Source organism: Prionailurus viverrinus, chromosome A2, assembly GCF_022837055.1.
Source record: "Prionailurus viverrinus isolate Anna chromosome A2, UM_Priviv_1.0, whole genome shotgun sequence".
NCBI lineage: Eukaryota > Metazoa > Chordata > Mammalia > Carnivora > Felidae > Prionailurus > Prionailurus viverrinus.
In genome coordinates, this window is record NC_062562.1 from 115,340,193 (window position 1) to 115,354,336 (window position 14,144).

The window sequence follows — 14,144 nt, forward strand, 5'->3', positions numbered from 1 at the left end:
AGCATCACACTCTCCAGTTCCATCCATGTTGCTACAAAGGGCCATATTTCATTCTTTCTCATTGCCCTGTAGTACTCCATTGTGTATATAAACCACCATTTCTTTATCCATTCATCAGTTGATGGACATGTAGGCTCTTTCCATAGTTTGGCTATTGTTGAGAGTGCTGCTATAAACATTGGGGTACAAGTGTCCCTATGCATCAGTGCTCCTGTATCCCTTGGGTAAATTCCTAACAGTGCTATTGCTGGGTCATAGGGTAGATCTATTTTTAATTTTCTGAGGAACCTGCACACTGTTTTCCAGAGTGGCTGCACCAATTTGCATTCCCACCAACAGCGCAAGAGGGTTCCGGTTTCTCCACATCCTCTCCAGCATCTATAGTCTCCTGATTTGTTCATTTTGGCCACCAACAGTGAATTTTCTAATTTTGGCTTCCTTTGTAGACCGGGTAGACTGAATCTCCCCAACAAGGTGCTGGTTCCTTTTTAATAGTCCCTTCCCCAGTTCATCTTTCTTCTCACATTTTACCATAAGCAGCAAGGAGAAACCAGGCTGTACCTTCAACACCTTGCTTACAAATCTCCTCAGTTAGGGGTGCTTGGGTGGCTCAGTCAGCTAAGTGGCTGGTTTCGGCTCAGGTCATGATCTTGCTGTTCATGAGTTTGAGCCCCACATTGGGCTCTGTAATGACAGCTCAGAGCCTGGAGCCTATTTCAGATTCTGTGTCTCCCTCTCTCTCTGCTCCTCCCCGACTCATGTTCTGTTTCTCTCTCAAAAATAAATAAATATTAAATTTTTTTCTTTAAATAAAAAGAAATATCCTCAAATATTCAAGCTCATAGCATATGAATTCTGCCTTCTTTCCCTTTTTTTTTTTTCCAGCTCTGTCCTTTATATTTCCTTGGTATTCACTAATGAAAATACGTGAAGGTTAAACCATAGCAGCAACCTTCATTACCCATCTTCACATTCCTCAGAGATTTCTTCACTTAGCCCCTCACTGTTCTTTCCTTCACTCTCACTGCTACTGTCTTCTTCACTACCTTTATCATCTTTCTCAAGATTTTGAGATTCCTCCATCAGCAACATTTCTTCAATAAATGAGAAAAACTCCTTGGCCTCAGGATTTTCTCATTCATAGATTAGAGTCATCTGACATCATTTTTGCCAAATGGTAGTCTTGGCTCATTTCTGCTCTCAGAAATTCTGTCATTAACTCTAATGGGCCATGAGTATCTTTATTAGGGTTTACTGTCTTCATCATTATCTTCATTGTTGGTATCATCTTCACCATCATCATCTGTCGATTCAGGCAACTTATCATCAATATCCTGAAGGCAATGTTCATTATTTTTCTCCTGCTCTGAAAGGACTGCATTTTTGCCCACTTGACCTGTGCCCTCTTATAAGAAGGAAGATGACCATAGCTTACTTAGACTGTAGATTTGTGTCTGTATTTTATTTTCAACAGTCTTTGAAGATACTCTATTTTCAGTATTCTTTAAAGAGGCTGTATTTTCAATAATTTTTGAAGAGACTTCCTTCTTTTCTGAGAATCTCCTAGCTATATTTAGGGAGACTTGTGTTGGTGAGGTACAAAGTTTGCTTGCCAATCTTGGTCTGCGTCCAAGGAGGCATTTATCTGACATTGCTTCATTTGGTTCAAGCAACACTTTTTCCTTTGGATCTAACACTAGCAATCTGCCATTCTGTCTATATTTTGGTACCTTTCTGCGTACCACCTCAGCAGCTATGGAGCCCTAGAGCCTGAACCTGCTCATGGTTCTTTCACACTGCCTGTCCACAGAGCAGACACAGAAGGCCAGCCCAGCTCACATTTCGTGCCGAGTTTAGAGCAGGGAGCTGAGACACAGCATTACCATGGACACCTTTTTTTTTTTTTCTTTAATATTTATTTAGTTTTGAGAGAGTGCAAGCAGGAGAGGGGCAGAGATAAGGGAACAGAGGATCTGAACAGGGATCTGCACTGACAGGCTGACAGCTGCAAGCCCAATGTGGGGCTTGAACTCATGAACCGCAAGGTCATAGAGAAAGAATGAGCAAGGGAGGGGCAGAGAGTGAGGGAGAAAGAGAATCCCAAGCAAGCTCCATGCTCAGTACAGAGCCCGACAGAGGGCTCAGTCTCACAAACTTTGAGATCATGAGTTGGACACTCAACCAGCTGAACTACCCAGGTGCCCCCAAATTCTGCTTTCCACACAACAAAGAAAACACAATTCAGCCAAGTTTTCTACCACTATGTAACAGGGATAACCTTTGCTCCCATTTCCAATACATATTCCTCATTTCCTTCTGAGCTCTTGCCAGAAGTACTTTTAATGTCCATTTTCCTATATGTATTCACTAAGACCACAGGCGCTTTCTCCTCTGTGTTGTTCCCATCTTTGTGAGTTTCTCATCAGAATCTAGACTTTGATTATAATGTGCCTCAAAACTCTTTTAGCCTCTGCCCATTACCCAACCCCACAGCCATTCCCACAATTTTAGGTATTTGTTATCGTAGCATCCTAATTCCAGGTAGCAAATTCTGTGCTAGTTTCTGAGGGACACCTTAAAAAGTAACACTAAATTGCTGACTTAGAACAAGGAAATTTATTCTCCTATAGTTTTGAAGGCCAGAAGTCTGAAATCAAGACTGTGCTCCTCCTCTGAAGGAGGGGGAGTATATTTCCCTGTCTCTTCTAGGTTCTGGTAGCTCCCGGTGTTCCTTGGCTGTGGGTGCATAACTCCAAGATCTGCCTCTGTCTTTTCATTGCCTTCTCCTCTTTGTCAGTATCTTCCCTTCTATCTCTTATAAGGACAATTTTCATTGGATTTAGGGCATGCCCACCTGTATAATGCAGGATGATCTTATCTTGAGATCTTTAATAATTATATTTACAAAGACCATTTTTCCAAATAATTTCATATTCACAGGTTCTGAGGGCTAGGATATGGATGTACCTTTTGGGGGGCCACCATTCAACTGACTACACCTACCAGAAATATTCTCACCTAGATTCATGTGGGTCTAAACCAGAGATATTCACTGCAGCATTGTTTGTGGTGGTCGGGAGATGGATGCCCACCACTAGGACAGCATGTAGGTATAATATGGTGGATGCCCACTGACTGCCCACGTGCACCCTACATTTCCCAGACTCAACAAAGTTGGTTAGGGCCATATAATGGTTTTGGTCAATGTGTTGTGAGTGGCAGTGACATGTGTTACTTCTAATCTGAGGAACATAATAGTGGGTATGAATTTTCCATGCTCTCTCCTTCCCTGACTCAACAATCCTGTAAGAAATGTTGCCAGTGCCATAGCTATGAAATACAAGTGGTGCAGATCCCTGAATCACAGCTTGAAAAGGCTGCCTGGAAGAATGGCCAGACCTACAGAGGATTCTGCATGAATGAAAAAATACACTTTTATGTGTTAAGCTACTGTGATTGATTTGGGGGTTGTTACATGAGCATAGCACCGCCTACTTTGAATAATGTGTAAGCCATGAAATACTACCATTTGTTAGGAGCAACAGATCAGAAATACATAGCCTCACAGATAGATCTTAAAAACACAATGCTTAATGAGAAATCAAAAAAGAGAATGAGATATAGAACATAATATCATTTACAAATTTTAAAATAAAGGCAAACAAATAAAATACCCATTTCACAAGAGCACATCTAAATTTTTAAAAATACAGTTAAAATGGAGGTGGGGGAGAGGAATGAGAATGGGGTGAAAAGGAAATCAATCCTTCTATCAAATAAGGGACTTGCCAGTTCTAATTACAATAATATTCCAAGATCTGAGGAAGATGATTAACCAGACAGAGAGTCTCCTCCTCAGGGCTAAGACAGAAGCTGGGGTGTTCTGGCCTAAGGTGATGCCCCAGAAAAAAGACAGAAGAGTAGCTTGGGATCTGCTGAGAGTTTAAGCGGTGAGGATGAAAAAGAAAAGAGCCAGCAAAGGAGCCTGGGGAAGAGGAAGACTTAGAAAAGTTGAGAAGGTAAATAGCCTAGATGAAGTGTAACAGGATCCTAACAAAGAATGTGGCTAAGGGAGTGAAAATGAAGGTGTGGATAAAGGTATTGGACTAAATAAAACACAATTAAATCCAACACCTCTACCAAGTCCTACAACTCCACCATGACATGGCTCTCTTCATCTCTCCTTGACCCACTACTCTCCATACAGTGGTCTCTCACTTTTACAAAGTCTCAGGGGCCAGACACTTGCAGTTCCCTTTATCTCAAACAATTACCTCGCCGTTCCCGCCCCCATCTTTCCATGGCTTTTCATTCAAGTAGGTGCTCTGAGAGGTTCTTTCTGACCACACTTCCTAAACTGGCCTTCCCATCACTCTCTTTCCCATTCATTTACTTTCTTCATAGCCTGCTTATTTGTCTGAAAGTAGAATGATCTCTTCACTATCATCTCTCTCCACACAAAACCTCCAACTCCATAAAAGCAGGACCCTGTCTGGCTTAATCCTTACTGTATGCAGAGTGGTTGGAACATTGGATGGCACATGGTAGGTGACTCTGATAAGTTCAGCCCAACTGATGGGGTGCACAGAGCTTCTAGTAACAAGTGAGACAGGAATAGTGAGAAAAGGAGGATGTTTTGAGAAATAGACAATGAGTTCCGTTTTATCAATGTTGAATTTTGAGGGAGCCTGTGACATATCCAGGTATAGCTTTCCAATAGGTCATGAGTCAAAAACTAGGAGAGACCAATAGATTTGAGAGCTGTTGGCAGTCACAGTTGAAATTGTAGGGGAAGAAAAAAACTTTTTACTCTACCCTCTTAGGTTCATTGACTGGAGTCCTTAGAATCAGACTGACAAAAGACAGATGAAAGGAGAAGAGACATACAAATTTCATTTGATGTTAATTTTTATGTAACATGAGGGCCTTCTTAGAAAAGATGTGAAGAACCAAAGAAGTGGATAGGCCTGACAGCTTATACATCAATTTTAACAAAGAATGATGAATTATAGAGATGTAACAAGACAAACGAAAAGGTTTTGGGGGCTTCTGGGGATTGCAAAGAACGGGGAAGTAAATATATAAAGGAAAGTAATGGAAGACAAAGGTTATCTTAGTAAGGTTTTTTGTGCTGATTTTTCATCTTCTTCATGGCCATAAAACTTCCCCAGGAGAGGGGATTTATGGCAGTCCTTATTTCTCAGGCGTTTCTGCTTTTAGACAGATAAAAGAAGCTTTAGAAAGATTTCTTTCTATATCTGTTGAATCTCAAATGTCTTTAGCTCAAAATAATTTTTATGCCAAATTGGCATATTTTGGGGTGGTATATTCTGATTCCCTTCAAAACCATGAGGAGAGATTAGGTAGTAGAAAAAGAGAGAACACCACAATTGAATGAGGTCATAGTATACAATGCTTGAAAGCCACTGTGGAACCTAATCTCAGATTCCAAGAGATCTGCCTCTGATTCTAAGCTAAAAATATAGCATCAAGATTTCAGTGCATTTGCCCATTGTCTGGCACAGTGGGACAGATGCAATTCCTGCCATCCAGGGAGTTTATGCTTAGCTAAAACATTCCATGCACGCTGAAATTAGGGTAGGCACAGCTGGGTCCCTGGAACAACAACTTGAAGCCCCTCCTGCCTAAAAACCATTGTTCTATCTTGGAGTCCCCCCAACAGAGCCCTTTGGTCACCTGAGGCTGCAGAGATTGAAACATTGCAGGAGGCTGGAATGCATCACTTCTGAACAGAAAGCTAATAGTTCTGTTCAGATCAAGGTGGCCTTTAAATAATCTACATCAACCACAGTCTTCTTAGCCAAAAGTTCTAGACTCAGAGCAAGTTGCCAACAGACACACTGAAAGAAGAAGGAAAATGCTGAGCCTAGGGACTAAATCAATTCTTATTCCTCACTGCATATTAGAATCATCATGGGAACTTTAAAAACAGACACACCACCTAAGTCTCTCCTCACACCAATTATTTTTTTTATTAAAAATTTTTTTTTAATATTTACTTATTTTTGAGAGAGAGAGAAAAAAAAATGAATGAGCAGGAGAGGGGCAGAGAGAGACAGAGACACAGAATTTAAAGCAGGCTCCAGGCTCTAAGCTGTCAGCACAGAGCCTGATGCCAGGCTTGAATTCACAGATTGCAAGATCATGACCTTAGCTGAACTTGGATGTCCGACTGACTGAGCCACCCAGGCGACCCTCTCCTCACACCAATTAAATGAGAACCTTTGGGAGACAGGGATATGCTTAAAACACTACAGGTGATTCTAATCAGTCATGGATGAGAAAAAATGGCTTTGAACTATAAAAACGTGTCGCTGGAAAATTTTCCTTTCTCCCTTCCCTCCTTTCTTTCCTGGAAATAGAAAACATAAAAGAAATCTCAGCATGTATGCCTCACCCAGGCCAGACTTGGGTGATCAGCACCCCTTTGAGCTCTGCCTATGATTGGTGGTTGAATGAATCAGTCATCTCCTGTTCCCAAGGAGCGACTGGGGAAAAAAGGTCCACTGAGAAATCAGAGGGAAGGAGGGAGAGTAGATCAAGTCCCGCAGACAGCAGGATAACTTTGGTGGGTGCTGACTTGTTCAATTGGTATTTCCCCCCCCGCCCACCCAACCTTCCCACCTTCCCCTTTGTCATAAGGGATGATCCTAAGAACTTTAGACACCACCAGTAAGAAGTCAAGTCCAGAATTAATTTTTGGACTTCTTTAAAACAATGAGTGGCTTAAAATCCCAGGAATGGGAATCATGCTGACCTTAAATACTGTGTTGGATGATAATTAAAAGCATTTGGCACAATCCACCACTGCATCCTTCTTGAAGCCACCTTCTTAGTGACAGGATACATTCCACATTGTTCTCCTGTGTTTCTAAATAATGGCTCCCTCTCCGTTGCCTTTACTGCTCCTCTTCCTTTCCACACTGGTCTCACACTTTTCTTGGAGGATACCCGAGGCATCTCTGTAGAGCTATAAAACTCCTCAGGACAGCTTGAAGCATAATTCAGCCCTATCCCCTCATTTTATAGGACTGAAAACCAAAGCCCAAAGAAGGTAAGTGATCTGCCCAAAGTCATAATTAGTGATAGGGTCAAGAGTAGAATTCATGTTTCCAGAACTCCATCTGCTTTCACTGCTTAATTCGCCTTAACACTGACTTGACACAGGAGGAAAAACACCAGCCAAGTGTTGATTTGTATGAAGTTCCTTCTTTCCAGTCTCCTAAATTCTTGCTCTTCAAACTACAGTCCACTGGGGTGCCTGGGTGACTCAGTTGGTTGAGCATCCCACTTTGGTTCAGGTCATGGTCTCGCGGTTTATGAGTTCAAGCCTGACGTCAGGATCTGTGCTGACAGCTCAGAGCCTGGCGCTGCTTCGGATTCTGTGTCTCCCTCTCTCTCTGCCTCTCTCCCACTCACAGTCTGTCTGTCTCTCTCTCAAAAATAAATAAACATTAAAAAAAATTTAACAAAATACAGTCCATAGACCAGTAGTGTAAGCCTCACCCAGACGTACTAAATGAATCAGAATCTGCATTTTAACCATATCACTAGGTGATTCTAAGGCACATTTAAATTTGAGAAGTACTTTTCTAAATTAGCATTTGGATATTCAATCATGCAGAGATTCAAGTACTTATTTAACACACGCTGTATAAAGCAGGATGATAGCCATTGAGAAGGTGATAGCACCAAAAACAAACAAACAAACAAACACAAACAAAAACGAAACACCACAAATAGAATTTAATTATCTTAAAAATTTCAGAAATAATGACAAATTGAGGTATTTAGTTGGAAACCAATGATACAGGCAGATCTGATAGCCTGGTTTCTATATCAAATAATTCTGGACTTAAATATTGTAATCATTAAAAAAATAAAAATTTAAACACCCATCATCCTGGTATTAAGTGCATATGTCAAATTCCAATGCTCCCAAACCACTCTTTATTGCAATCCAAAGCCGTTGCTTGAGTCAAAACCACCATGATGTAGGAATGACTGTGTTCCGGTCAAGGACTAAGCACCAGTTCCATTCTGACTATTGTAAAACTCCTGGCACAGAATAATTGCTGCACTATTTCCAATTTCCTTGATCTTCCTGTTGTCAAAAACTCATTTCTGGTATGGATTCAAGCAGGCCCAAATCATACCTGATGTCTGCCAACTTTCCTTCCCTCTTTTCTTATTAACTGAGTTTTGCCTCAAGAGTTTTGGCCTTTCCTTGTCTCTTGGCAACAGAGTTTCCAGAGGAAGTGCAAGAGCAAGGGCATACACAAAGACTGTAACCAAACAAAGGCAGAGAGGATAAAGGTATCCAGAGTGAAACACAAAACTTGTGAATGGGGCCCCTTTGGTAAAATGAGAGTATTTATCAAATCCCAGGCATTACAGCTCCTGTGCTCTCTACTCTAGCACTATTTTTGTGTGCTCAAATAATGGCACTTGTAACAATCTAGGTGACTCTAATTGACTGCTGATTATAAATAAGATCAAGGGCTAACTCATGGAAACAAAAGACCTTGTAATAAATATACTAAGATCAAGGGCTAACTCATGGAAACAAAAGTCCTTAGAATAAATATACTTGGAAGGAAGAGCAACACGTGTACAAAACAGTAATGTCAATTCAAGCCAGGATGTGACAGTAACCAAGTGAGGGACGAAGATGAAATGTGTGACAGATGCTGAAGGGAAAGGCCCAGACTCAAGCAAGGAGAGGATTGTATTTTTCTCTCTGCAGACTGGCCTCTTTTTTTGCTTATCTATAGTTATGGTGGGCAGAAGATGGGCACCCCACAGCTTCCCAGTTTACACATTATCTGTGGAACTATAGAGAATGCCCGTGTCTCATGGTCTTGACCACAAATACCCAACAGAGGAAATGACTGGTCTGATTTGTATCAAGGGCCCACCCCTGTGCCAATCAATCAGCCGAGGCCAGGATCTGTCAGCAATTCCTGACTGTCTGGGGACCATATGAGGGAAAAGGATCAATTCCTAGAACAGGGCATTTACTGTACTGGCTTATGAGCTGAAAAGATACCCCAGAAGGTATGCATCTGTTAGACAGAGATATATAGTGACAAATCCAAGTGTCAGCACCAAGTCCAGGAGTGGCTGCCTGAGCTGGATGGAACCTCACTGTCAGAATTGCCTACCAGCAAAGTGGCAACATTTAATAGATACTCAGGGGGAACAGTCACCGGAGGTTAAAATGCTGGAGTTCTCTCAAACCCTTCCCTTTATCTCTCAAGTCTGCTTACTAATCTGTATCTGGACATTTCCTGTCACTTCAGTGTCTTCTGAAACTTACTGTGTCCCATGGTTCCTACTCATAGAACAGGCACCTGTCTTCTGGTGCAAGTACATCTAGACCAGTGTCAGGAAAAGAAGCTGTCTAGCCCCTGATCAGCCTTCTGTTTCCTCATTCCAGTCCCTTTCTGGGGTTTATTCTCTAAAGGATGAGAACAAATGGGATTATTCAAAGACTGAATGTAAAAATGCAAGTTTCCCTGTGGTTCCAGGCAGGTAAGGCCTGCAGTGAATCTGGGTCATGTTCTGAATCAGTTCTGATATTTTGATAAAGACACTATCCAATAAACCTGCTAACTAATGTAAATTATGTGCTGATTATAGGTAATAAATTAATCCATGAGCTCAGGGATTTGAATTCCCAGCCCAAGCCTCAAAAAATGACCTAGAAGCTTTTATGTGTGCCATGAAGGAAACCCTATTTTCTGTAGTTGCAGGGCTGATACTGTTTAAAATCAAATGTAGAACTTCCTCCTGTGATGGGTTGAATTATAACACAATTTTAACCCTCAGACTCTCAGGTAGTCTACTATTAAAGTGAGGGCATTGACTGGGAAAGAATGGGATCCTGTAAATTGGGATGGGGACAAGTAGGAAGACTCTGATGAAGTGAGGGACATTAGGTTCCTAAATTCTGACAAGTCTTCTTTGCCAGTGGAATAGGCCTCCCTACCCTCAATGAAATTGGCCTCTCCACCCTTAGTGGTATAGGCTTTTCCACTTCTGAGGGGATTAACTCTGCACTGTCCCCACTTCTGAGGGGATTAACTCTGCATTGCCCAGGGAAACTGTAATGCCCCCTCCCTTGAGGCAGCTGCCATGCAAGGCAATGCTAATTCTCCTCAGTACCCACCTCCACCACTCTTCTTTCCTTCCTCATGGGGATGTGCAGAAGCGCACTATATTACAAAAGAGCAGAGTTTTCTAATTTATACAGATAGAAATGACGAGGACATTTAGTAGGAATGGATGCTAAGATATGGAATAATGGTGGAAGGAGCATAAATTTATGGATATGGGCTCATTAGGCCAAGATTCTACATTTAATGTTGCAGCTTGGGGAATGAGAAAGGGCTCTAAAAGTTTGTTTGTTTGGTTGGTTGGCTGAAACATGGATTAAAAGGTGGCCCATGGTGAGTGAATTAGAAATGCCTGATCTAGGAGCACTTGGGTGGCTCAGTCGGTTAAGCCTCTTGATTTTGGCTCAGGTCATGATCTGACAGTTGATGAGTTTGAACTCCACATTGGACTCTGAATTGACAACACAGAGTCTGCTTAGGATTCTTTCTCTCCCTCTCTTTCTGCCCCTCCCCTGCTTATGCTCTCACTGTCTCTCAAAATAAATAAGTAAACATTAAAAAAATTTTTTTAAAAGAAAGAAATGCCTGACCTACTTAATTTAATGTAGAAGAAGAGATTTAAAGGCAGAAAGATCGCAACATTATAGTGGATTTGTAATTTAGGACCTACTCACGCACACTGGGAGGGTCCAGAAGACATACATTTCACCGTGACTGTGAGAAATAAGTTTGTGAGGGGAGCCCTCTTCTCTGTAGGCCAGACTTTACAGTGGAAACTATAGCCACTCAAAGGAGAAACCTAAATTCAATAGGAGTAATTGGACCCTGAAGTGTCAGGATTTAAGTGACAGCACTCAACAGTCAAAGGCAAAGGGGGCATGATTACCATAATGGACAGCAGAATCAAAGCAGAAATCAGAATTGTCTGACTCATGAAGATCTTATGGCATTGGCTACTTGATCTTAGTGTTTCTAGAAGTGAAATAGATAGGAAGCTTACTAAATTCTTACTTGATCTGTACACACAGAAAAGTTCTAAGTCAAGCGAATAAAAGTCTAACCTGAATCATAAAAACAGAGGGTCATGGTCTCTCAGTTAATTCCCAGATTTGTTTATAGACCTAGAACCCCTTGAACCAAGGAAAGGCTTCATTCCCCTTAAGGAAAGAGCGTGGTATACTAACAAAAATTTATACTGCTGGGGCACTGGGTAGCGCAGTCAGTTAAACATCGGCCTCTTGGTCTCAGCTCAGGTCATGATCTCACAGTTTGTGAGTTCAAGCCCACATGGGACTATGTGCGGATGGTGTGGAGCCTGCTTGGGATTCTGTTTCTCCTCCTCTCTGCCCTTCCCCAACTTGTGCTTGCATGCTCTCTTTCTCTCTCTCTCTCAAAATAAATAAATAAATAAAATTTTAAAAAATTATAGTTCTAATCTTTCTCCCAGCTTTCCCCAGAGGGACCTACAATCCTTTTTCAGGGTATACCTGCATTAGAGAAAAGAAAATCATCAGACCTTTCAGGAACACTCTCCAAATAGACACTAATCCAAGAGACTCAAACAAACATCAGTGTGGCCCACTAGTCAGAGTGGGGGCTTATAAAGGCCAGGTGATCAGTGGAGTTTTAGCACAGGTCCCTCTCACAGTGGGTCCCTGAACCAATCCTGTGATTATTTCTCCCGTTCCAAAATCCATAATTGGATATGGCAGAATCCCCACATTGGTTCCCTGACCTGTGGAGTGAGGGCCACTATGGTGGGAAAAGCCATGTGGAAGCCACTAGAACTGACTCTACCTAAGAAAAAATAGAAAAATAGTAAATCAAAAGCAATACTGCATTCCTAAAGGGATTGTAAAAACTAGTACCACCATCAAGGACTCAAAGGATGCAGGGGTGGTGATTTCCACCACATCCCCATTCAGATGGATCTTGGAGAATGACAGTGGATTAATGTAAGCTTAACCAGGTGGTGACTCAAATTTCAGTTGTTGTACCAGATGTGGTTTCATTGCTTGAGCAAATTTAACAAATCCCCTGGTACTTGGCATGTAGCTATTGATCTGGCAAATGCCTTTTTCTCTATCCCTGTCCATTATGCCCATGAGGAGCAGATTGATTTCAGCTGGAAAGGCCAGAATTATACCTTCAATGTCCTACCTCAGAGGTATATCCAGCCCTGTGTCATAATTTAGTTCACAGGGATCCTGATCACCTTTCCCTTCTGCAAGATACCACACTGCTTCATTATATTGATGACATTGTGCTGATTGGACCTGGTGAGCAAGAAGTAGCAACTACTCTAGACCTACTGGTAAGATATTTGCATACTAGAGGTGGGAAATAAATCTAATATTCAGAGGCCTTCTACCTCAGTGAAATGTGTAAGGGTCCAATGGTATGGGACATGTTGAAATATTCCTTCTAATGTGAAGGGTAAGTTGTTACACCCAGCCCTTCCTACAGTGAAGAAAGAGACAATGTTTTGTGGGTTTCTTTGGGTTTTGGAGGCAACACATTCCTCATGTAGGTGTGTCACCCTGACCCACTTACTGAGTGACCTTAAAAGCTTCCAGTTTTGAGTGGGCCCCGGAACAAGAGATGTCTCTGCAGCAGGTCCAGGCTGCCGTGCAGGCTGCTCTACCACTTGGGCCATATGACCCAGCAGTTCCCATGGTGCTTGAAGAGTGCTTAGCAGGTGGAGATGCTGTTTTGAGCTGTTGGCAGGCCTCTATATGTGAATTGCACCATAGACTCTTAGGACTTTAGAGCAAATTCCTACCACCCTCCACAGATAAACACTCTTCTCTTTAGAAATGGCTCTTGGCTAGGCTACCGAGCCTTAGTAGAAACAGAACGCTTAGCCATGGACCACCAAGTTACCTGAGCTGCCTTCATGAACCAGGTGTTGTGGGTGTTATCTGACTGAGCAAGTCATGAAGTTTGGTATGTCCAGCAGCGCTCCATTATCAAGTAGAAGTAGTGTATATGCAGTCGGGCCCAAGCAGGCCCTGAAGGCCCAAGTAATTTACATGAAGAAGTGGCCCAAATGTCCAGCATCCCCATTCATGCCATATTACCTTCTCTCTCCCAACCTGCATGGCCTCATGGGGAGTTCGCTATGACCAGTTGACATAAGACGTAAAATTCAGGCCTGGTTTATACAGATGCTTCTACATGGTATGCTGGCACCACTTGAAAGTGGACAATTGCAGCACTACAACCTCTTTCTGGGACATCCCTGAAGGACAGTAGTGAAGGTCAATCCTCCAAGGGGCAAATCTCTGGGCAGTGCACCTGGTTCACTTTGCTTGAAAAGAGAAATGACCAGATATGTGACTATATATTGATTCATGGGTCATGGTCAATGTTTGGTTGGGTGGTCAGGGACTTGGAACATGATTACATAATTGGTGACAAAGAAACTTGGGGAAGAAGTACATGGGTAGACCTCTCTGAATAGGCAAAACAAAGGAAGATATTTGTTCCCCATGTAAATACTCACCAAAGGTTTACCTCAGCAGAGGAAGATTTTAATAATTGAATGGACAGAATTAACCACACTGTGAATACCCTAAGTCTCTGTCCCCAGTCATCACTGTCATTGCCCAATGGGTTCATGAACAAAGTGGCCACAGTGGCAGGGACAGACGTTCTGCATGGGCTCAACAACACAGGGTTCCACTCACCACAGCTGACTTGGCTAAGTCCACCACTAAGTGCTCAATCTGTTAGCAGCAGACACCAACACTGAGTCCCCTATATAGCACCATTCCCTGAGGCGATCAGCCAGCTACCCTGTGGCAGGTTGATTATATCATGGAAGGGACAGTGTTACTGGAATAGACACTCTGGATAGAGATTTGCCTTCCCTGCATACAGTGCTTCTCCCCCAAGCAACCATCCATGGACTTTCAGAATGCTTTATCAATCATCATGGTATTCTACATAGCATGGCTTCTGATCAAGAAAATCATTTCACAACAAAAGGAATATGGCAATGGG

At 42.2% G+C, this 14,144-nt stretch overlaps 1 pseudogene; it reads right to left on the reverse strand.

Moving 5' to 3' along the window:
• Window positions 1-957: 957 nt before the first annotated feature.
• On the reverse strand, window positions 958-12,814 carry LOC125153735 (glutamate-rich protein 2-like; annotated as a pseudogene).
• Between the last annotated feature and the right edge of the window lie 1,330 nt (window positions 12,815-14,144).